Source organism: Leptonychotes weddellii, chromosome 7 (genome assembly GCF_054177405.1).
Source record: "Leptonychotes weddellii isolate Sample4059 chromosome 7, ASM5417740v2, whole genome shotgun sequence".
NCBI lineage: Eukaryota > Metazoa > Chordata > Mammalia > Carnivora > Phocidae > Leptonychotes > Leptonychotes weddellii.
In genome coordinates, this window is record NC_138375.1 from 97,485,676 (window position 1) to 97,509,137 (window position 23,462).

General features: G+C 39.2%; 1 protein-coding gene across 1 annotated transcript in view; it reads right to left on the reverse strand.

Annotated features, from left to right (window-relative positions):
* The window catches only part of RNF180 (ring finger protein 180), a 170,890-nt gene extending 148,221 nt beyond the window's left edge, over nucleotides 1-22,669 (reverse strand). The window contains exon 1 of the mRNA XM_081826817.1: nucleotides 22,616-22,669. The gene's annotated coding sequence lies outside the window, so the exon portion shown is untranslated. The remainder of the gene's footprint in view (nucleotides 1-22,615) is intronic.
* Between the last annotated feature and the right edge of the window lie 793 nt (nucleotides 22,670-23,462).

A 23,462-nucleotide genomic window follows, 5' to 3' on the forward strand; every position in this document is an offset into this window, starting at 1 on the left:
GTCTTCAAGATTTGCTCACTTTCTCTGTTGTTCATGAGCTTAAACTGGACCTGAAGTGGACAAAATTATCAATTTTAAAAATTAACCTAAAATTAGAAAACATGAATAAACCACTTAACAACTTTAAAAACTAAAACAGAACTCAAAATATTGTCTCCAAAACCCATAAAAAATAGGGAGGGAGGTCCAGACAAAAATGATCTAATTGGCAAATTTTACTGATCCTTTAAGAAATGGGTAGTCTTTATAACTTATGTAACTATATAACTTATATAAAAGAAAGACTAGCTCCGAAAATATAACTTTTACCTATCAGGTAGACAAGGATACATAAAACAAGGTGAGTATAAGAAAATTATATACCAATTTATTTATGAACATAGATGCTAGAAGCCTAAATAAGATAGTAGTCAACAGAACCCATCAATTAAAAGAAAAAAGTATTTTGACCAACTAAGATTACTTTCAGAAATTCAAGGAAGGTACAAAATAGAAAAGAAATCTATTCAATATATTCAACAAACTAAAAGATTCAAAGAAAAAAACCACACAACCACCTTAAAAGACGCAAAATAAAACTTGTGAAATTCCACACCTAATCACCATTAAAAAATGAAAATACTTAGCATTGTAGAAATAGAAGGAAGTTTCCTTAACTTGACAAGGAGGGAATTTATTGAAAACTTTAGTAATTATAATACTTGATCACAAAACTTTTAAAAGTATCCCCTGAAAATCAAGAAAAGAAGACAATGATGCTCACTATTCACCATATTATTCAACTTCATAGCAGAACTACTAGCTAACACAATAGAAGGAACATAAAAGGTTTAAGGACAGAAAAGAGTTAATAAGTGAAAAAGAAACTAAATTTCTTTTCTAATAAACGACATCCTTTTTTCTTTTTTGTGCTGCAGATGTTTCCATCTTCTTAGGACTACATACATCACAGTGGTTAGCAAGTTTGTTCCTTGATACTGAGGAGAAAATGTCTAGAGAAACAACATTTCTACCGCACGCGCGTGCACGCACGCACACACGATTTCTTTGTTCCCTTACCACATTGCTCATTCTCTTGATTTTCATCTCAACTACATCACTTTTATTTACGGGGTACTGTATATAAAACTTTCATATATCGGTATATGTATTTGGCTTAAAATGTTTAAATTCAACTTTAAAAAAAGATTTTATTTATTTATTTTAAAGAGAGAAAGAGAGAGAAAGAGAGCATGCGCTCTTGAGCAGGGGGAGGGGCAGAGGAAGAGGGAGAGAGAGAATCCCAAGCCGACTCCACCCTGAGCACGGAGCCTGGCCTGGGGCTTGATCTCATGACCCTGAGATCATGGACCTGAGCTGAAATCAAAAGAGTTGGACCCTTACCGGACTGAGCCACCCAGGCGCCCCGGAATTCAACTTTCTGATTTACATTCAATACTTCCAGTATTAGTAGTGAGCAGAAGGACACCCCCTTCCCCAAGTACATTTCTTACCAGTTCACATGGTAAGAATAAAAATCATGGAAAATATTCTCTCACCTGTTTTCCTTATTGGAAGGACATAGTGTGCTGCTCAAAGAAATCTTCTAGAACACAATGTTACATTTAAAAATAAGGTATTGCGGGGCGCCTGGGTGGCTCAGTTGGTTAGGCGACTGCCTTCGGCTCAGGTCATGATCCCGGAGTCCCTGGATCGAGTTCCGCATCGGGCTCCCTGCTCAGCAGGGAGTCTGCTTCTCCCTCTGACCCTCCCCCCTCTCATGTGCTCTCTCTCAAATAAATAAATAAAATCTTTAAAAAAAAAAATAAGGTATTGCGGTACGAGTAATGTACTAATTCTAATGTAGTATTGGTTTCTCAGTCTGGGTACTTACTTACTGGTACATGTACTCACTTTGTGAAAATTCATCAGGCTGTACACTTGTGATCCATTTCCTTTTCTCTATGTAACAACTTTCAATATAAAAATTACTTTAAAAACTTGCAGTGACTTTAAGTCAGTGCCTGTGTCCCTCTCCCCTACCATATAATCCCAGGGTTGCCTCTATTTGAGAACAGTGGGTAAAGAATGCTCAATATGGAGCAATATCTATAGTGGCAACTTTCACCCTCTAGTCCTGGTTACGAGGTCAGTTTTTATGATAGGTGAAAGTCAAGGAATTCCAGTGGGAATGGGACTAGGAATCAGAGATGTGTTTTCCTACCTCTGTTTAGAGCGGGATTACTTACCCTTTACCAAGGAAAAATTGGAGAATACAGAAAATGTAGCAATGTGCCCCTGCTGGTCTCTCATTATAAAACTGATGTGCCAAAAAACAGTTTATACATGGATACAGTCCTAGCCCCTTTCACCACCAAAGAATTGGTTAAATGCTAAAGAAGCCTTTTGTAATCCAAATCCTGAACAAGTTGGAATGGGTCAAGATAGAAAAACCTAATGTTAAGACCTCTCACATAAGCATAATAGTGCGCAATGTGCTACTCTCCACCCCAACTTCAAGTTTAACACATCAGACGACAACAACAAAAAAACATTTTTGTGTTTCATGCATAGAACTTTGTATTCTAACTTTTCTATCAAAATAGTAAAAAAAGAGACAGTTTTAAATTAGTGATTTCCAGCAGTTTCATCATCTTTATATATTATTACCTAATATCTGGGCAGAGAGACGGAGGGATGAATAGGTGGAACACAGGGGAATTTTAGGGCAGTGAAACTACAGTTTAGAATACTAGAATAGTGGATACATGATGTTATATGTGTGTTAAAACCTACAGAACCATATACAACACAAAGAGCAAACCCTAATGTAAACAGTGGACTTTAGCTAAAAATAATATATCAATATCCATTCATTAATTATAACAAGCGTTATCACACTAACAGATGTTAATAGGAGAAACTGTACAGGGGGAGAGGAATACATGGGAGCTTTCTTTACTTCCTGCTCATTTTTCTTTTTTTTTTTGTTAAGCTAAAACTGCTCTAAAAATAAAGTGCATTAAAAAATATATAATTATTTTGATGTCTAATAATAGCATTATTTACTCAAAGTTATTAGCATTCGTTAACAAAACAAGGTAAATTTATTTTTGCCTTGGTTACTTAAATAATTCAAAATAGCTCTTCCTCTGAAATTTGATATAGTTTTTTTAAATATAAGAACAATTTCTACATTGTAGAACAGGTATGATACCTGTTTTGGTTTACTTGGGATACTGTAACAGAATACCAAAGACTGGGTGGCTTAAACAAGAGAAATTTATTTGCTCACAGCTCTGGAGACTAGAAATCCACTATCAGGGTGCCAGGAATTTGGGTCTCTCTACCTTCCAGACAGCTGCTTTTGCCCTGGATCTTCACATGGCCTTTCCACCATCCATTTCTGGTGCCTCTTCCCATTCTTACAAGGATAACAGTCCTATTAGATTATGGCCTTACCCTTATGACCTCATTTAACCTTAGTTACATCTTTGAAGGCCCTTTCTCCAAATACCATCATATTGGGGGTTAGTGTTTGAACAGATGGATTTGGTGGGGTAGGTGGGGTGGGGGGGCAGAGTTCAGTCCATAACATTTCTTCCTCTGGTACCCAAAATGCATGGCCTCCTCACATGCAAAATACATGCACCCTATCCTAATAGCTCCAAAAATCTTAACCCATTCCAGAATCAATTCCAAGTAGCATCTAAGTCAACTATGGGTGACATTTGAAGTATTGTTGAGGCAAAATTCTTCTACAGCTGTGAACCTGTGAAACCAGAACAATTATGTGCTTCTAAAATAAAATGGTGGGACAGGCAGAGGGCAGACTCAGTTTTTGTTTTTTTTTTTTAAAGATTTTATTTGTTTTTTGACAGAGAGAGAGACAGCGAGAGAGGGAACACCAGCAGGGGGAGTGGGAGAGGGAGAAGCAGGCTTCCCGCTGAGCAAGGAGCCCGATGTGGGGCTCGATCCCAGGACCCCGGGATCATGACCTGAGCCGAAGGCAGACGCTTAACGACTGAGCCACCCAGGTGCCCCATGGCAGACTCAGTTCTATGCATGAAATACAAAAAGGTCTTTTTTTGTTGTCTGACTGATGTGTTCAACTTTAAAAAAAAAAAGTCAGTGTAAAGAGAAAAATCTGAAAGAAAAGAGGAGACAAGTCCCAGGCAAGTCTAAAACCCAGCAAGTCAAATTTCATTGGATGTTAAGGCTCAAAAATAATTTTCTTGCGCGCACTGCTCTGCCCTTGAGGGCCCACCGAGGTGGTGGTTTTGTCTTCTGTCCACTGCACAGGTGGCTCGGTACCCTTGACCACGGGAGGCAGTCTTGCCCCCGAGGCTATGGGCAATGACGGCCTGGCCAGACGAAACTGCACAGGAGGCCCCACACTATGAAACTCAGGAGGGCATAGCCTTGGCCCCTGGGCCTGTGTACTCAGGGCCTGCAAAGGCAGTGGCCATCCTGCTGATCTCAGTTACCCTCAGGGTCCTTCTTCCCTTTTCTTGAAGGATAAGATATGCTCACAGCTGGGTAGCTCTCTTGTCCTGTTTTATAGGATCCCATAAATTTAAAAGCCTTCAGTTCAAACTGGCAGTGTCTCTGCTGGTATCTCATCTCTCTTCTCTGTGTTTGTAGAGAAGGCTAATTAGATGCAAAGGCATTCTCTTTTTGGAGGAATTAGACAACATACCTATTGGATTAGGGCCCGATCCTATGACCTCATTTAACCTTAATTACCTCCTTAAAGGCCCTTACTCCAAATAAAGTTACATTAGGGGTTAGGGCTGCAATATATGGATATGGGGGCGGGGAGACAGTTCAGTCCATAATAGTACCTAGAGATACCAAGCCAATTTTCTCAACTTTCACATTATTAGAATGCTTGTTTTATTGTGTTTCCTGTTAAAGAATGTGTAAAATAAAGTTCTGGCATAAAAGAAAAAAATACTTGGTTCATAATTCCTCAAAAGGCAAAAGTTATCTGTTAGTGAAAAAGAAAGAAATACGGCCAAAGAATGTACAGGTCCCTTATCAATTATTTATGAATTTCTTAAAAATTAGAACCAAAGGACGTAAAATTGGTTAAAAATGTGATACGAGTAATACATACCAAATTAGAAAATAAAACCCTAAACTGATTTAGCCAATTCAAACCATCTCAGAGCAAATAACATTTCTAACTTTTTTTTTTAAGAAAAAACTAATGAAACTATACTACAGTAAGAGTTGATGTCAACCTCAACTCTCAATACCATGTTAACTCAGTATCATGTTACTATTATGTTATCTAAATGATGTGGCATCTATATCTCTCATATCTGCTGAAGCCTGGCTTGGAAGCAGTAGGTCATAGATAAATATGACAGTGGGAGTCTATTTTCTGCTGATGAGATAGGATTCCTCTTTAATGTACAACCAAAACAGACATTAGCTCTTATAAAGGAATGATTACATGGAGGAAAAATAAATAAATAGATACAGTCAGTCTTAACTCTGTTGCAATGATGACAGCAGTAAAAAATTTCTATTAAAAGAAATTTGAGTATTTTTTTTTAAAAAGGATTTTATTGATTGATTTGAGAGAGGAGGAGAGAGCATGAGCAGGGGTGGGACAGAGGGAGAGGGAGAAGCAGACTCCCCACTGAGCAGGGAGCCAGACGTAGGGCTTGATCCCAGGACCCTGGGATCATGACCTGAGCTGAAGGCAGACACTTAACCCAGTGAGCCACCCAGGCATCAAGTAGTTCATATATATGTGTGTGTATATATATGAAGTTAATAAAAATGTACTGATGTCTGGCAGGATTTTTTTTAGAGAATGACTACTAAAATCAGAGAAAATGACTTGCAAAATAGGTATATTCCACTACTGGTTAAGGAACACACTGGTCATACCTTCTGGGGGCTTAAATTAAAAATATGTATATGATTTTTTTTGCTTAAAAGCATCATGGTGTATTTTCAGCTTTTAGACTAAGGCATAGTTTGTCAGCTAAAGGTTGTATACTGGAAGTGTTTGGTACATTATGTCTCCATAAAATGAGAAGGATTATTCCTTTTGTAATATAAAAAGCAGAATGTTCTTAATGAAAGAGAAATCTCATTGTTATATAGGACACAGTAACCCCAGAAGTAATCCACAACTATTTCACAGAAGTGGGCTTTGGAACCATGATTGTGAACATGAATAGGACATCTGATGTAGTAAATCTAATGAAAATAACCTGCACAGATATTATTTTGTTCACTGATGCCAGGTCGGCTCCCCTTGCTGATGGTCGATCTTGATGTGTGTTGTCAACACAGAAGAATAAAATGTGCCCAAATCCAAGCAAGCCAAAGTAAAGAAGTATCAATAACACTGTAATCAATTGTCAGTAAAAGTTACAAAAATATAAATGACTTAGTTTTCAAAGTAATAAACAGTCACTACATTTGTTTGTGACCTGTATAATAACACATCAGGACCCAAAAGTAACCTTATGTTAAGCAGAAATTAAAAAGGGGTCTTACAGATACGACTAGATTCCTATGGAATTTATATGCCTTATGTGGCTTAGTAGTTATTTCTAGAACACACATTATTTAGTGAAAGCTAGCTTACAATTCAGCGTTCCTCTTCCATTAGTTTTCAGTCTCTCTCAAGGGTATCAGATCCCATATAAGTACAAGTAAGGGACTGAGTTGGGTGATTTCTAAACTGCCAATCCTGCAATTCTAGACTTAGTAGCTATAGAGACTAAAATGGCAATCAGAGCCAGCAAATTATTAATTCTAAAAATATCTAAGTCACAAATCACAGAGAGAGCACTCAGTCTTCTTCAGTAACTGTTGTTACACACTTCTGGATTCAAATGTGATAAAGTCAACTTCAACAGCTTTATTTAAATGGTGCTGCAAATACTTTGGTTTTCACATACAGAAACATTTTACTTGAAAAGCACCCAACCTTTATTGATAACCAAGTACTGAGTAGTTCACACTACCTCATCTCCATCTACTTACCTCTCACCCATCCTCTCTTCTACCTCCCCTGGAAATGCTGAACTCCTAGGCAGGATGCAAAGCATATTCAATTTTAAGGAGAAAAGGTAATATGAATTTGATCCTGTAGTGGCTACCAGTTCCTTCCTACCTTCTCCTGTTAACTTCTTAAGCTACATACTACAATGTAATACCACCTCTTTATTCTTTTAAATTCCTCCTTTTTCCTTTTCTTTCTCTCACAAACATACCTCATTCAGCCTTGAATGCTCACTGCAGTTTTTCAATACAAGTCACACTTTTAAGAATTATTAAAAAAAAAAAAAATCATTGAAGAAGCACAGACATTGACATTTTGTAACTTGTATTTTGATTAATCTTGCCCATTTTAACTGCTACCATTCTTTGGTAAAAGAAAGAATGAATTTGGGACACTTGGGTGGCTCAGTCAGGTAAGCCTATGACTCTTGATTTCAACTTAGGTCATGATCTCAGGGTCGTGAGATTGAGCTCCGACTGGCTCTGTGCTGGGCATGGAACCTGCTTAAGAGTCTCTCTCCCTCTCCCTCTGCCCCCACTCCTCCCGCTCACGTGCACACACGCACATGCCCTCTTTCTGTGTGTCAAAAAAATAAAAATTAAAATTAAAAAAGGAATGAAATGATGTTCTAAAGATGAATGAAAATAATAGTGTGTAGGACACATATATTCACTAATTTCTTCACGCTACTTTCTAAGGAGAAAATATGAGAAAAGGTAGAAATTACATACTGTAATTTAACAGAACTGTAAGGAAAGCAAAATACACTTTACAAATAAATGGTGTATTTTTGTATTCACATGTAAATGTTAGAAATCACCATTGTTAAGTAAGTCTGCCATTTTTTGTTTCAAGGAATAGATTTAGTCATTTTGGGAATTTTTGAGCAATCTAAAATATGTCTAATGTATTTTAAATAAAACTCCCAATAATATTCCTAACTGGAAGAGACAGTAGGAAGATGAAAATAAAATCAGGATTAATTTAATTAAATTAAAATTTAATTAATTTAAAATTAATTTAAAGTTAAGCTTTGAAGCTACAGATATTCATTCATTCAATAAGTATTTGCCAAGCACCTACTACTTTTTCAGAGAATACGAAGAATAACACATACATGTACTATGAACACATATGAGAAGTTGAGAGGGGTTCTAAGCCAGTTGGGTGGGAGAGCATACACAAAATCATCAGGGTTCTGGGAGGGAAACATCTCAATAAAGAATTGATCCTGGGGCGCCTGGGTGGCTCAGTTGGTTAAGCGACTACCTTCGGCTCAGGTCATGATCCTGGAGTCCCTGGATGGAATCCCGCATCGGGCTCCCTGCTTGGCAGGGAGTCTGCTTCTCCCTCTGACCCTCCCGACCCTCCCCCCTCTCATGCTCTCTCTCTCTCAGTCTCTCTCTCTCAGATAAATAAATAAAATCTTAAAAAAAAAAAAAAAAAAAAGAAAGAATTGATCCTGAGGTTAAATGGAGGCTTATCTCCCCAAATGTTTCTCAGACTGATCTCTTAGAAAAGTTTCTCAGACTGATTTCTTAGAAAAAAAAGAAAAGTAAAAAAATCCCTCAGACTGTAAGGGATTTACTTTATGTGAAATATTTTAATATGATGTGAGTCAAGGTCTTAATCAAAAGGTGGTACTAAGTAGTTGTCTAACTTGCCATGCTTTTATTGGGTGGCTATATTATTTTTGATGGGTCAAGTATCCACAGCCAAGAAGTGATTCAGATGAGAAAATGGCAGCAAAGACAAGCACACTGACCTGGCTTCAAAAACCATTTTTCCTCTAGGCAAAAGGAACAGTTATACAGAGAGGCTTTTTGTTGGCTACAGAGGCAGCTATATACTAGGTTACTGTGAAAGATTGCTAGATAACTGAGACCAAAAAAAAAAAAAAAAAAAAGTAGCTATGTCCCCAGTGGATAAAGCACTGACCTGGAAGCCAAAAACTCTGGGCTTGTTTATTTTACTTAATTATCTCATCATCTTCCCCCCAAAAGGGTTTACAGCTCCTGGTATTTTACTGCTTGCTCTTTCCTGAGCAGTCTTTACCTCTGAATAGTTCATGAGTTACTTAAGCCTCTGATTAATACTCAAGTCACTGCACCATCAGGTATGACACTAACGCATACATTTGTTTCTTCCTATAAACTGTAAGCTCCCAGAAAAAGGCGTAAGATTTAGTTTTAGATAAAATTCTTTTTTAAAAAAAGATTTTATTTGTTTGAGACAGAGGGAGAGAAAGACAGCACGAGTAGGGGGCAGGGCAGAGGGAGAGGGAGAAACAGACTCCCCCGCTGAGCAGGGAGCCCGATGAGGGGCTCGATCCCAGGACCCCGGGATCATGACCTGAGCCGAAGGCAGACACTTAACTGACTGAGCCACCCAGGCGCCCCAAGTTTTAGATAAAATTCTAAGTATAAAGCAGAAATATGGTTATTAAAACTATCCGTTACCTCTTCTACCAGATAAATGCCATTATAATGGAAAAACACTGCTGCAGTAATCCAGCCAGAAGACAAGACTCTGATCAGGGTGGTTGCGGTGGTGGCAGTAAATAACGGTCAAATTCTGGATACGCATTGTAGATAGAGCAAACAGGATTTCCAGACAGACTGAACATAGGGTCTAAGAGAAGAATCAAGCATAGCTCCAGATTTTTTAGCATGAGCAGCTCTAAGGCTGGAACTGCCATCAACTGATACGGGGAAGGATGCAGGATGCAACAGGAGGGTAGATCAGGAGTTCAGTTTAGGATATATTAAATTTGAGAGGCCTATTTGACTTTTTTTTTTTTAAAGATTTTATTTATTTTCTTGACAGAGAGCTAGAGAGCACAAGTAGGCAGAGTGGAAGGGAGAAGCAGGCAGCCTGATGCGAGGCTCGATCCCAGCACCCTGGGATCATGACCTGAGCTGAAGGCAGATGCTTAACCGACTGAGCCACCCAGGTGCCCCTTGACTTTCAAATATAACTATTAAGTACACAGCTGGATTCAGGAATCTGGACTTGTAAAGAGTGTCTGAGCAGATTTAAATGTGGGATGGTTCTCGAAAGCCAGAAAATACTTAAGATCTACTTAAAGCATTAAGTATGAAAAACAACCAAATACTGACCCCTCATTCTCACTCAGCTCCTTCTGAGTTTTATTATCTTGGAATATAAACTCTACCATGAGACAAATATAGGGCCCTGTTTGTGGACCTGTCTCTCCAGAAAGAACAGTTTCACACTAAACAGGTGCTTAAGGGACATCGCCAGCACAAGAATACTCTTCAGGGAAGTTTCTCAGTTTGGGGGGTCCCTGGGTCATTCTGGTAGTATAAATTCGAGACCTAAAATCTAGAAGTTAAGGCTTCTCAGGTGATTTAGACGACATGAGAATCTGAAAATGGATAAAGGGAAAGAATCAAATAAGCACTTATTCTTCCTCTGCTATACAAACTATTTTAGGGTAACCAAATAGTTAACGAGGAAAAACTCACGAGGCATCATGCTAATAAATGTAGGATGATTAATACAATCACCATTTTTCAACCTCTAATAAAATGACAGATTTAGGGAAAAAGACCATCAGTCATACTAAAAACATTAGAAAAAAAGGGTGGTGAACATTTTACAATGTATGTATAAGGCTGTACCACATGAACTCAACCCTAACATCATAACTAAACAACCATAAGCAAATACAGGACAACTGTATTAGTTTGCTAGGGCTACCATAATGAAGTACCATAGACTGGATGGCTTTAACAGAAATTTTTCTCACAGTTCTGGAAGCTAGAGGTCTAAAATCAAGGGACCATCAGGACTGGTTTCCTCTGAGTTTTTTCTCTCTGGGTTTTAGATGGCTTCCTTCTCATGGATCTTCATATGGTCTCTGGAGGCACCCATCCTGATGTCTTTTTGTGAATCCAAATTTCCTCTGCCTATAAGGACACCAGTTAAGAATGGATAAAGGCCTACCAAACAGCCTCATTCTAACTTAAGCCCCTCTTTAAAGGCTTTATCTCCAAACACAGTCACATTCTGAGATACTGAGAATTAGCGCTTCAACATATTAATTTGCAAGGACACATTTCAGCCCATAACAACAAACACCATGCACCTCCTCATATAATGCAATTAAAAGTATTCAGCACCATCTATATTCTTTAAAAAAAAAAATTAACCGTCATCAAATCAAGCAAGCCGCTAAATCTGAGAACCATTTTCTTTACTAAATGAAGAATAAGGGAACATGTTAAATGACACCATAAGCATACAACTGGCTGTATACAGAATGTGAAAAATTCTACAAATGACTTTTTTTTTTTTCAACAAACAAATGAATTTTTAAGAGGGAGGAGAAACTTAAGAGCTATATCAGTCAAATGCAATGTGTAGACCATGTTTCAATCCTGATTCAAAGAAATCAACTCTAAAAAATATGTTTTTGATACAAATGGGGAAAATTACACATTAACTAGGTATTGGATGATACTAAAAATGGTTAACCTTGTGGACGTGATAATATAACGCTGTTATTTTTTTTAAAGGTCCTCAGGCTAGAGATAAATACGGTAACTTTCATTATTCACAGGCAAAACTATATAATGTAGAAACAAATGATATAATGTAGGAAAAAGAAAAATGAAAGAATAATAGCTATTGAAGCTGGCTGATGAATACATGAGGATTCCTTATGCCATTCTCTCTACTTCTGTGTATGTTTGAAATTTTTTATAAATTAAATTTTTAGATGAGACTTTTCTCTGTGTTCTGCTCAGAGACTAGGCCAATATAGACTTCGGTCTAATCTCTCTGTGTCAGCAGACAATGTTTTTTTTCTTATCTACTGTTATACTGAGAATGTTGCCCTTTCTAAGTCCTGGCTTTACAGGGATTTTTCCGTTGCCAACTCCCTGCCCTCATATGTACCCAAGGATTCTGGTCTCCTGGATCAGTAGGAGTATTAAAAACAAAATAAAAGAAACAACAAGCCCCTAGGTCAGTGAGCCTAGGCGACCTCACCCTAGGAGCAAGGACAGTTTCTGTCACGTGTCTACTTTCCAAGCTCTCCCCACCTGTGTTCTTTTTGGTTCTGCTTTCTTTTACTTTGTTACAATTTCATCTATGAATCTACATGATACATAGTCAAATATTTCTAGACAAGTTCTAGGTATCTGTAGCATAGGTTTTCAGGTTATCACAACTGGTAGCCTTTCCTTCAGTTAACTACTCCAAGAAAAACTACTTATTCCTGTTATTTAGCAATGTCACTCAGAGTTATAGTCATGAGTCTTAGAATTTGTTCTGAAAACTTGAAAATCCTGAAAGGAAGGTGAGGGAAGAGGATTAAGGTGGATTGAGGGCAAAAGCTTGCTTGCCAGTTTTTTTCAAAAAGACAGAATGGAGGGGAGCCTGGGTGGCGCAGTCAGTTTCGCGTCTGGCTCTTGATTTCGGCTCATGTCATATTCCCAGGGTCCTGGGATCAAGCCCCACATTGGCTTCTGTGATCTGCTTGTCCTTCTCGGTCGCCCTTTGCCCCTCCCCAACTCGTGCACGTGCTCTCTCTCTCTCTAATCTTTAAAAAAAATAAGAAGGGTAGAATGGAATTTCTCTAACAGACTAAGGGAGAAATGTGGAGAAAGGAAGACATTTCATTCTATACACTCTATAAACAATAAGCAAATAAATGTGTGGCCTCAAAAATTCTAGGCCAGAAATTATGGTTCTAGTCACCAAAATTTTACCTTTATGAAAATCTGAAACATTTTAATTCTCTACACTGAAAGAAGAGTCTGTGAAAATGCAAAACCAATCATTACTCTCCTGCTTCCTTCAGAGGCTTCCTAGTGCTCTGCTCACCAGGCTGCTGCCCATGCTCTGGCCCGTCTGCCCTATAGTCCAGCGTCCAGCCTTTTCCAGATCCTCCACTCTACTGGCTCCCTCCTCCTCCTCCGATCGCTGGATCCCTGGAAAGCTTACCTGTAGCCTCTAGGGAGTACCTCCATATCCTTCAAGTCTCAGCTTAAATACCCCTTTCTGAAGGGGTGGGCATAATAAACTATTATTTTCCACTGAAGACCTTTCTAGTTCTCCCTCAGAACATTCATCACACTTTTAATTACTTGTTCCATGTCAATCTTCCTTGCTGAGTTGCAAGCTCTTTGACAGTTCAATCTACTATAGTGCTGACACAGTGTGGGGCACCAATCAGTTGACTGAGTAAGCAAGTAAGCAGAGGCAAGACCAAAAAAAAAAAAAATCACTTCCTTACTTTGCTTAAAGTCAAGGCACAATTTATTGGCATCACCAGGGAACTCTCGCAAACACCACCAAAGGAAGCTGGTCTCAGCCTCATAAAGCTGTTATAGAGATTGACGTTTTAGAGGCTCCATCTTAGAAGACTGTCTGAGTTGCATGACATCATATGTGGTTTGAGGACTGTGTGTTACTGGAGGTATTCAAATTATTTATAAACCTCTATGGAGCAATCCATCAGAAAACTAGACTTTTTCTCTTTTTAATTAGCAAAGGGCCAGAAAGAGATACGTTCTTTATATTTTTAAACTAAAATCTCTATATATACAACATGAAGTCAAAGGGTTGATATTATTTTAAATACTAGCTAGTATTTTTTTTTTTTAAAGATTTTTTTATTTATTTGACAGAGAGAGATACAGCGAGAGAGGGAACACAAGCAGGGGGAGTGGGAGAGGGAGAAACAGGCCTCCTGCCGAGCAGGGAGCCCGATGCGGGGCTCGATCCCAGGACCCTGAGATCATGACCTGAGCCGAAGGCAGACGCTTAACGACTGAGCCACCCAGGCGCCCCATTAGCTAGTATTTTTTGAGGACAGTACTTATTTAACGACATTAGCTCCATTAATCATCAGGATATTCCTGTGAAGTTAGAATTGTTAACTTCATTTTATAGATAAGTAAACTGAGGCCTAGAGAACTTAAGTAACTTCCTAAACTATTCTCACCACTTTGTGAGGACAAAGTTCTTAATTTCTTGAGTCTTAAGAGTTATAAGGATAAGAGGAGTGAAGTGGATTGAAGCCCTCACAGACAGTTTAAAGTTGGGATGGGGGTGCAAAGTGCTCTCTGTTAAGCTATTTACTGGAACAGAGAAGGCAAAAACATCACTGGCTGTCCACCCCCGCCCCCCCTCCTGCTGGCATCTTAGATGACTACAGTTAAGAAGGGCAGAAGGTAAGGCATGGAAGCGGTAACTAGTTACAACAAGCATCAAGATCTATTTTCAGTCTTGATCAGCTTTTGGGTGGCATCAGAAGCACTCTCCTTTAACCATTCTAACAATAAAACAGGGTCCAATAAGTCAACAGAGCCTACAAAAACTGCACACACTCCTAGCTTACCATCTGGATATTGGTACTTTTTTGCTTTTAACATTTGCATTTTTGCATACTTTACATCATGACATACCTAATGGACCATCATTCATTCTCCCATTTACCACTGTCTGGCAAGCAAATGCTTGTCTACGCAGAACCTGCTGTTCTACACAGACAATCCTTCATCACGGATCGCTCTGAAATTCAGTGATGCTCTGAACTAAGAAGACGAGGCCTATGATAATCCTAAAACAGACATGCTGCATAGTTGTTCTTTCTGTCCTCCCCTTCCCTGAGGCCCTCAGAGGCTACTGAAGAATGTACAGGTTAGCTTGCCTTCTTTAAGTCTTTCTGCACCTGTGATAAACTAATTTATCCCACATTCTGAGCAGTTACGCATGATTCAGTACCTCTAACATCCATAATTTCTCAACAAAATGTTTAATGATGATCACTAAGATTTCCTAATGAAACTGATTCGATTTATGACATTTCTTTTAAGAATACCAGTATTTAAGAAAGCAGCAGTGGTACTTTTGCCCTCATACAAAATCTTGAAAGGGATTCCCAAATATCAACTTGACAAAAGAAAAGAAGAGCTTAAATATTTCACTATTTGCAGAACCCCTGAAGCATAAATTGAATACTCTGGATACAAAACATAGTATTCACTCAACTACTACCTATCAAGCCTTTGAAATTAATGTTACATCACAATTCCTTTTAATAATCAATCTTCCTTTGTTCCACAGTATTTCAGAGATTTCATTTTAGGAATGAATCACAGGAAGGCCTGACTAGACTTGGTGTGAAACAGACAAAGTAAAAAAATTACCGTGGTCACTCTTCTGCCCACCGACTCATATCTATGGTGGCAGAGCTTGCTGATACACAAAGCGCTCAATCTGGTTTCCCTATCTCTAGCAGGCTTCCACCAACTGGTTCCCTTTTCTCTCTTCGGTTCTTCAGAGGGGGCATCATGCACCACCCTTTATCACCTATCCATTTCCCTGGGAGAGAAACTGACAGGACCCATGGAAACAGGTACAAACTGCAATTGCTGCCAAATACTATCAACAGGCTTCTTTGCATTTCAGCTCTGCAAATGCTCTGTGGCATCCACCACAAACCCCCTACATTCCCACCTGTGCATTTGCTGAAATTTGCGTCGAACACAGAAAGTGAAAGAACATCCAGGAGTTTCAGAGCAGTATCTGAGAGGTTGAGAGGGATGTCTTCCCAGTTTGCTAGTTGGTAAAGGACCTACCCACCTGAGGGAATTGACTGAAGGGCAGAAAGAAGCCTCTTAGTCTGTACTCATCAGGCAGTCTGTATCAATAGGCAAGAGTGGCATAGGGAATGGAGGTGCTAATGTAGAGAAATTCTTCTTAGCAGAGGACAATCTGTTTCCTAAGGTCACTTCCTCCTAGCTTTTTTGTTTTATGAGTTTTTTTGTTTTGTTTTGCTTTATGTCGTGTTTTCATTTTACTCTACATCTTCATAGGAACTTAATAAAAATGAAAAAAAAACTACACTGGAGGCTGCTATTCAGATACCACTTTTGAACTGGGAAACTTTTGTACAACTTGTTAAAAGATTAATAATTTTATGCATATTCCAGTGTTAAGTTTTTGGCATGTTTACTTCTTATCTAGATATAATTTATATAAGTAAGGTAAAAAGCTGCAAAACTTAGGAAAACACTACTTCTAGAAGAGGAAATGCAAATGGCTAGCAATCATATGGAACGTGTTCAATTTCACCCAAATCAGGAAAGTTAAAATTAAAATAAGATACCATTTCACGACCATTACATTGGGGAAAATTTAAATGTCTGACAATATCCCATGTAAAAACGATATGAAGCAACATCAAGAGTCCCATAAACTTCTATGGGGAAGTACAACTAGGCACAAGCATTTTGGAAAGCAACTTAGCAAAATTTGGTAAGAGAGAATGTTTATCTACTGATTTTCAGTTTTACATCTAGGTTCTTATGTACATAAAAAATATATAGGAACATCCCATGTTAGCAACACTTTACAATAGATTTGACAAATTTTTGTTCATTGATACAATTTAATACTGTATAGCAATAAAAGCAAACTAAAGGTACACGTATCTAGAAAAATTTCTAAATTACCTTAAATAAGGAAAAAAGGCTACAGAAATATACTCATTAAAGAATGACACAACATAGTAACAGTCACAAAAAAACTTTCAAGGCATGTGCAACAATGTTCTATCTTCTTTACAGATAGATGCTGAGGTAGCCTAAGTTTAAACACATGAATGGGAATAAAAGACACCAAGTTTAGGATAATGGTAACCACTGAGAAGGAGTCTAAGAGGGCTTAAATCTTACCGTTTAAAAAATCAGAAAAAAATCATAAAATGTTAATTTTTATATGACTAAGTAATGAGAACATGAGGGTTCACTGTATTGTTGATTTGAAATGTGTTATTTTTCTAAACTTCAAATTTTTTATTAATAACATGGAAATCAAATACTTTGCATTCTGTATCATAAGCATTTCTCAATGTTAAATATCTAAAACATTTATTTTGCTTTCAAGAGTACATAAATCAATATTAGAATTGCATTTGAGCCTTATGCACAGTGCTATATATACAATGAGGAGAAAAGGGGCTACAACCATAACCTTTGGGTCAAAGTGATTACCTTTGCTAGTGCTTCTCATGTGTTGTATATCTGAAATATCTAAATATTTTTTAAAAGAACAGATGCTCAATAAACAAACAGATGCTCAAGCCTTATCCTAAACCTGCTTGCATCAGAATCATTGCATTGAGAACCACATACACTAAGGCTGAAAACCACTGATCTATCAAAATGGCACAAAGAGAAAAATGAGCAACCTTGATTGATTTCGACAAGTCACATGGTTGAAATGGTGAAGGTAAGAGATTTGCCAATGACACGCAGACAGTTCTATGTCTCCTGTGCACTGTACAAGCAAAACATAAAGTATGAAAAAATAAGTAACTGAGAAGGCATGTATAATAATACCATACCATCTAACACCATAAGGGGAAAGAAAAACATAGTGGTTCAAATGAAATGGATTATTTGTAAATAAAGTGTTCTTGCATGTTAGTAACTAAATTAGATGAGAAAAAAACAGGACATCACAGGACTGCAAGAGAGTGAAGCTGGGTTATTTATTTCCGCAGCTCCTTCCCTGCCTGATCACAGAAAGGCCAGAGCTGTAGCTAGACAGCCTTTTCCACATAGCTACCCTCTTTGTGTTTTAGTCATGGTTCCCTTCTTATATCCATTCAGGCCTACACACGATAATGGCTCTCACTGCTGCTAGTCCTGGGATGCTTCACCATCCACTGTTCGTTTCTTTTAATGCAGGCATTTCAAGTTAAACTCTTTCAAGTTAAACTCTTCTCCATTACCCTATTTGAGACTGCAATCTATTTTCTACTAGAACAGTAACTGATATAATTATGAAGCATGAAGACACTGTGCCTGAGTATCTGATTAATAAATTTATTTCATAGATCTAATGTTGTAAGCTGATACACCCTGCTATTATCCAGTGTTCTAGTCGATGCACATGATTCAGAAAAAAATATGTATTTAAGGTATGTCTTGTGCCTTTGAGGAAAAAAATCTAGGTGGAGAACAAGTTCAAGGACAAAGTAAATGAAATAAAAAACAGAAAGTAACCAACACATAGAACTACTTGGTAAACTAAAAACAAGAATTAGGGAGTCAGGGAAAGCTTTGTGGAAAACAGTGGTATTACAGCCGGTCTTAGAGGATGGAGAGGATTTAGAGAGCATTGGTCAAGCAGAGTGGAGAGAAATGAGTACTCTGAGCAAGGAAAATAATATAAGCCAAAACACTAAGTTGGGAAAGGATATGGCTGTTTGGTAAGCAAACAGTATAATGCCCGACTAGGAGAGAGAAAGCTTTATTTAGGACTATACAGCCTTAGCTGGTTTTAAGTCAGACAAGGGTAGCTATATAAATATTTATCATACAACTTATATATTCTCCTAAAGACAAGTAGTCTGAGAAAGAATAGTTGCTGCCTTAAAACCAAAAATTCAAAGAGAAGATGGCCAGAAAAATATACCTCAGTTTTAATTTCTATCTCTATTAAAGAAACTTTAAGTAAATAGTCCTCAGTTTACTCATTGTATCATTGGCCCACCTGTCTATACTAGTCATTAAAAGCTGGCTACACTGGTGTCCATACTCCAAGTCTGGCCCCGTGGATAGATTTGTTAATAGGCTTCTAAATAGGACAAGCAATTCTCATTCAGAGTAACTCTCATGCTTATCTCAGCAATTTTATGAAGGATGCTTTGAAGCGGCTTTAAAAATGTGTGCTAATGATCTACTGATTGTTTCTAAAGTTTTCCAGCTATCAAACCATCAGTGAATTAATCAGGTAGAGAGACTGTAGAATTTGAGGTCAGTTCTATTAATACAACCATCCCTAATACTTCTACTTGCTACAGAGAAATTTATCAGGATAAAAAAATGCAACGGATCTGATTTCTTTAGCTAGCTTTTCTAAAAGATTTGCCAATGAAGTCATTTCCTTAAATTTTTTCAAAATCTAAGAAAGCAATGAAACACCTTGTTAATTAAGTGCTTAATGTTTACAGTACCAAGAATACTTAGTTTTCATCAATAAGATTCTATTTTTATACACTATCATATACTAGGGTGAAAACAAGATTTTTTTTTGAAGATTTTATTTATTTGAGAGAGAAAGAGAGAGAGATGGCGCAAGCGCTCTCGTGCAGGGTGCAGGGGGAGGGGCAGAAACAGAATCTTGCAAACTGTGCTCATGGGTCCCATCATGGGGCTCCATCTCAAGACCCCTGAGATCATGACCTGAGCGGAAACCAAGAGTCGGATGCTTAACCGACTGAGCCACTCAGGTGCCCCAAAACAAGATATTTTAATGTGGGTATTTTTATGTCCCCATTTTATTGTGGACTACTATAAATTGTTAGGGTATAATACAAATTATTAGTTTCAAAATATTTAACAAACATGCAAATGTACACATAGAAATAAATATATCTATGTACAAATATACACACAGACACAGAACTTTAGCCTTCAGGTAGGCGCTGTCCCCTTCAGAGTAGTCACTCTGGGAAGGATGCAAAGTTATTCTAACAATGTTGCCATTATTTAAAACTATTTCTAAATCACCCTTTTGAAATTGCTTTCACAGCTTCAAAAATCTTTTAAACATCCTTAATAATGATAAAATCTTAAAGGTAGAAATGAGTTTCACAATCACGTAGACATCATTTTATCAAGGTAAGTTTAGTAAATAAAATACAGGTTCAAACTCAGTTATATAGTTTTTTTTTTTAATTAAAAAATACAAACAAAAACCAGTACTTATAAAAGTGATCCTAAAAGCATGTTTTTGTTACTTATAAATTGACTAGAAATTTCAAAAGATTCCAAATAATTTTAACTCGCAGCAGTACTTTTGGAAGTGTTTAACTACTTGGAATGACCACTCTCCTTCAAAAAATAATTAACAGCATGTTTGGGAGAGGGACAGGGTTTCACGACTCTATGGTCACACTTTGCAGGCACAGGGCATCTTTTTCCCATGTAGTTAACAATATTTACTTCATTAATTATCCAAATATCCCTTATGAGAGAAAGGCCAGATTATCATTCTTTTTTTCAGGTGGCTGAATGAAGGATGAGTAAGGAAAGAATTGTGTTTATTTCACGAGTCAATAATTAAGTCTAGGCAATAATGCCCTAACATTTGTGCTATGTAGTGAGCAAAATTTAAATGTTTTAGCTTTATACTGCCTGATAAAAAGGCATTAAATGAGGTAAGTGTGTCATGAAATATTACAGAGATCTATTAAAATGATTATTAATTCACTGCATAGCTGCCTGAAAGAATTCTTGCTTGATGTAATGACAGCTACTAATTAAAGAGGCTGGTGTCTACCTTAAAATACACTCATAAGCATCCTACTGGAATCTATTTTATCAAAAAAAAGGATGTTTGGTTTTTTAAATACTTGAGTTTAGAAGAAAAAATATCTTCACTTTGAAAAACCAAATATATAAATGAAAGAGAGGAAGAAATATGGGCAGTAAAAGATCTATCAGCAAACTCACATAAGAGCAAACCCTAGGGAAACTGGTGAACTTTTGTTGCTTCTGGAGAGTTAAAAAAAGTACAAGGACATAGATGCACATGATTACAAGTTAAATTTCATTGAAATTATTGAAATGCCTGTTCTCTGAAATGTTTAATTCTTCTGTTGAGAAAAGAAAACTTGCTGCTCAATATTCTAGAATACCTATGCGCCCACTTCTTCCATTCTACTTATTCATTAAATAAATATTTAAGGCTCCCAGTGGCACCATATTTATATAGGATATTAAAGATTTGACAGACCAAAGACAGATTTAGTCCTTACAACTACTCTGGTGATCCTATTCAACAAATGAAACTCTAACAGCACTCCAGCTGGTCATAAGGGTTAACTTGCTTTAAGTGAACACACTCCTTGCTTGTTGATTTAAGGCCCTTGATCTGCAATAGAACGAATTTGCTTTCTTTGGGATCTGCAGACCACTGGCCTTGGGAATAAGAGACTAGAACTTTCCCAGGCCACAGAGGCCAGCAAGGATGCTTGAAGCCACCTTGAACATTCTGATTAGCCCAGCAATCTTTTAGCAAAATGTTTTTTTTTTCATCTTAAGGTCACTCAAATGACTTTATTGATCTCCCTTTGTGCATCTGTAAACCTTGCCCTCCACTGCAGAAAGAACAGGGTACTCTTGTACAACCACCCCTGGGTACCAAGGAACCAGATCTTCTTGCACAACCTCTAAATACCAAGATAACTCTGCAGCTGGTATCACCAAGTCTGGAAGTAATCAAGAAACGTCACAGAGACACTGTACTCCCTTAATTGATTAAACCCCTTTAAAAATCTCTGGGCCAGGCAGAAACTTAGGGGGAGGCCTTTGGACAAGAGGCCACCTTCTCCCCCAGGTGGCTGGTCTCCTGAAGAAAGCTCATATTCCTTTCCAATCAAAACTCCTCTCCTGAGTGTTGGTCTTTCAGGCAGGCGACAGGCAGCTGAACTTGGGTTTCCACAACAAAATGATTCTGGTCTTTTAAGTTTCACTTTTTAGGGGTACTATTCCAGGAGTCTGAAAGGACGCAACTCTATTTTTAATGAGAGGTGTTAGTAATTAATGACTAACCAAAACATAAAAAGTATCCGACGGGCACTCTGAGCCCTACATTTTGTATGAGGTTGAGAATAACTCAAGGTTGAGAGAATAACTCTCAGCCAGACAAGTTCTAATCACAGCTCTCACAAGGGCTGACTGCTGATTTTTGATATAATCATGTTTCGGCGTGGGTGCCTCAGCTGTCTGGTCTATAAAATGGGGTAATAGGAACCTTTCCACACAACGCTCCTTTGAAGTTAACTAATGAATGCTGTCTTGGGTGCACCTGAAATTATTAGATGCTACAAAAGTATTGAGTACTATCCGGAAAAGAACACTGTAATACATACACGTTAGTGCTAAATACGGCAGTAATAATAACAGCCCCCCGCCCCCAACCCTCTCCTCACCTCCACCCCGCTGCCCAAGGCGTCCTTATAACCTCAGCCTAGCCAACTCTGTGCACTCTGGATCCAAGGCTGCAACAAAAGCAGCTGAAAGGCCAATACCAAAATGGACCAGACAAAAGAAAGTGGCTCTGTGCAGAGGCAACGGGCCACGGAAGGGGGTGTGTGCCGACTCTTCCCAGAAGCTCTCAGATGAAACGGGACTCAGTTCCTCAACTCCGACCTGGAGACCATCCAACAACCGACCCAGTCGCCCACCACCCGCTCCCTGCCCTCCACCGGAACCCTGCTTCCCCCCATCAGCCCTTCCCCAAGCCTGGTCCCCGATCTCACGGCCCTGGCTCACATTTCCAGACCCGGTGTAATTCCACCCGGTCTACAGTCACGCCCCGAGGACTCCGCGGAGAGCCTCAAGTGCGCAAGTTAAACCGCTGAGGCCGCATCACCTGAGGCCGGGGCGGGAGGCAGCCAGGCCAGCCCCAGCCCAGGCCAGCCCAGCCCTCCAGCAGTCCCAGCTCTGCGCGCCGAGCCCCGGCAGAGCCACCGCAGCCGGTCAGGGCCGGCGGAGGCCAGACTGTCTCGGGAAGGCGCGCCCGGCCGGGCTGCGAGCCGCTGGCCCTTACCTGCGTCTGCGTCCGGGAGCCGCCGGCTCCGCGCCCCCTTCCGGCGCGGCCCGCGCCCCGCAGCCCGGCTCGGAGGACTCGCAGCGCCGCGGCTCCCGCCGCCGCGATGCCGGTTCTACGAGACGGGAAGCGACAGGAGCCAAACCCCGCGGAAAGCGCTCTAGCTCGCCTGGGTCTCGGTGCCCGGGCGCTCCCCGCCGCACACCGCCCCGCTCACTCACCTCGGTGGGTTCCGCCCCGGCTGAGTGTGGGCGACGCCCCGCCCTGACCCGGTGCCTACCCGAGCAGCGCCGGCGGTGCCAGGCTCGGCGAGACCGGGCCGAAGTTGTTCTCTCCTGCCATCCCCTTACCAGAGCAACTGAAGTTTCCTGGGCCTTCTGCAACCTTGGCCTCACCCTGTCCCTCCTGGAGGGCTGAGTTCTGAGCCCACCTGCTGGGTCTATTGCTTCTTGTGCCTCAGGTTCCACCTTTATTCAACTGGGATTAATCCCTAAAGTGTTCTTGACTTCACTCGTGACGAATTATGGTTCGTATATGAGTTGATGACCAGAGGTAAACCAAAAGTGCTTATTCGGGGAGTGAGGGGGGCCCCTCTTGGAGTAAATCTTGACTTGTCAGAGGTACATCAAAACAATGAAAACAGATGATCCAAAGGCTATAAATAAGGTTCAGGACATAAAAAGCAAGTTTTATTAGTTGGTTTGAGGAAGGGGAAGGAAGCTCGGGGTGGGGGGTGGGGGCGGGAATCTCTAAAGACTGTATCGCTTTTTCTGCTAGATAGAAATTTCCATTTGCCTGAAGTGGCTTATTTGGATTCCTGTCCAAGCCCAGGGTTGTATGTAATGAT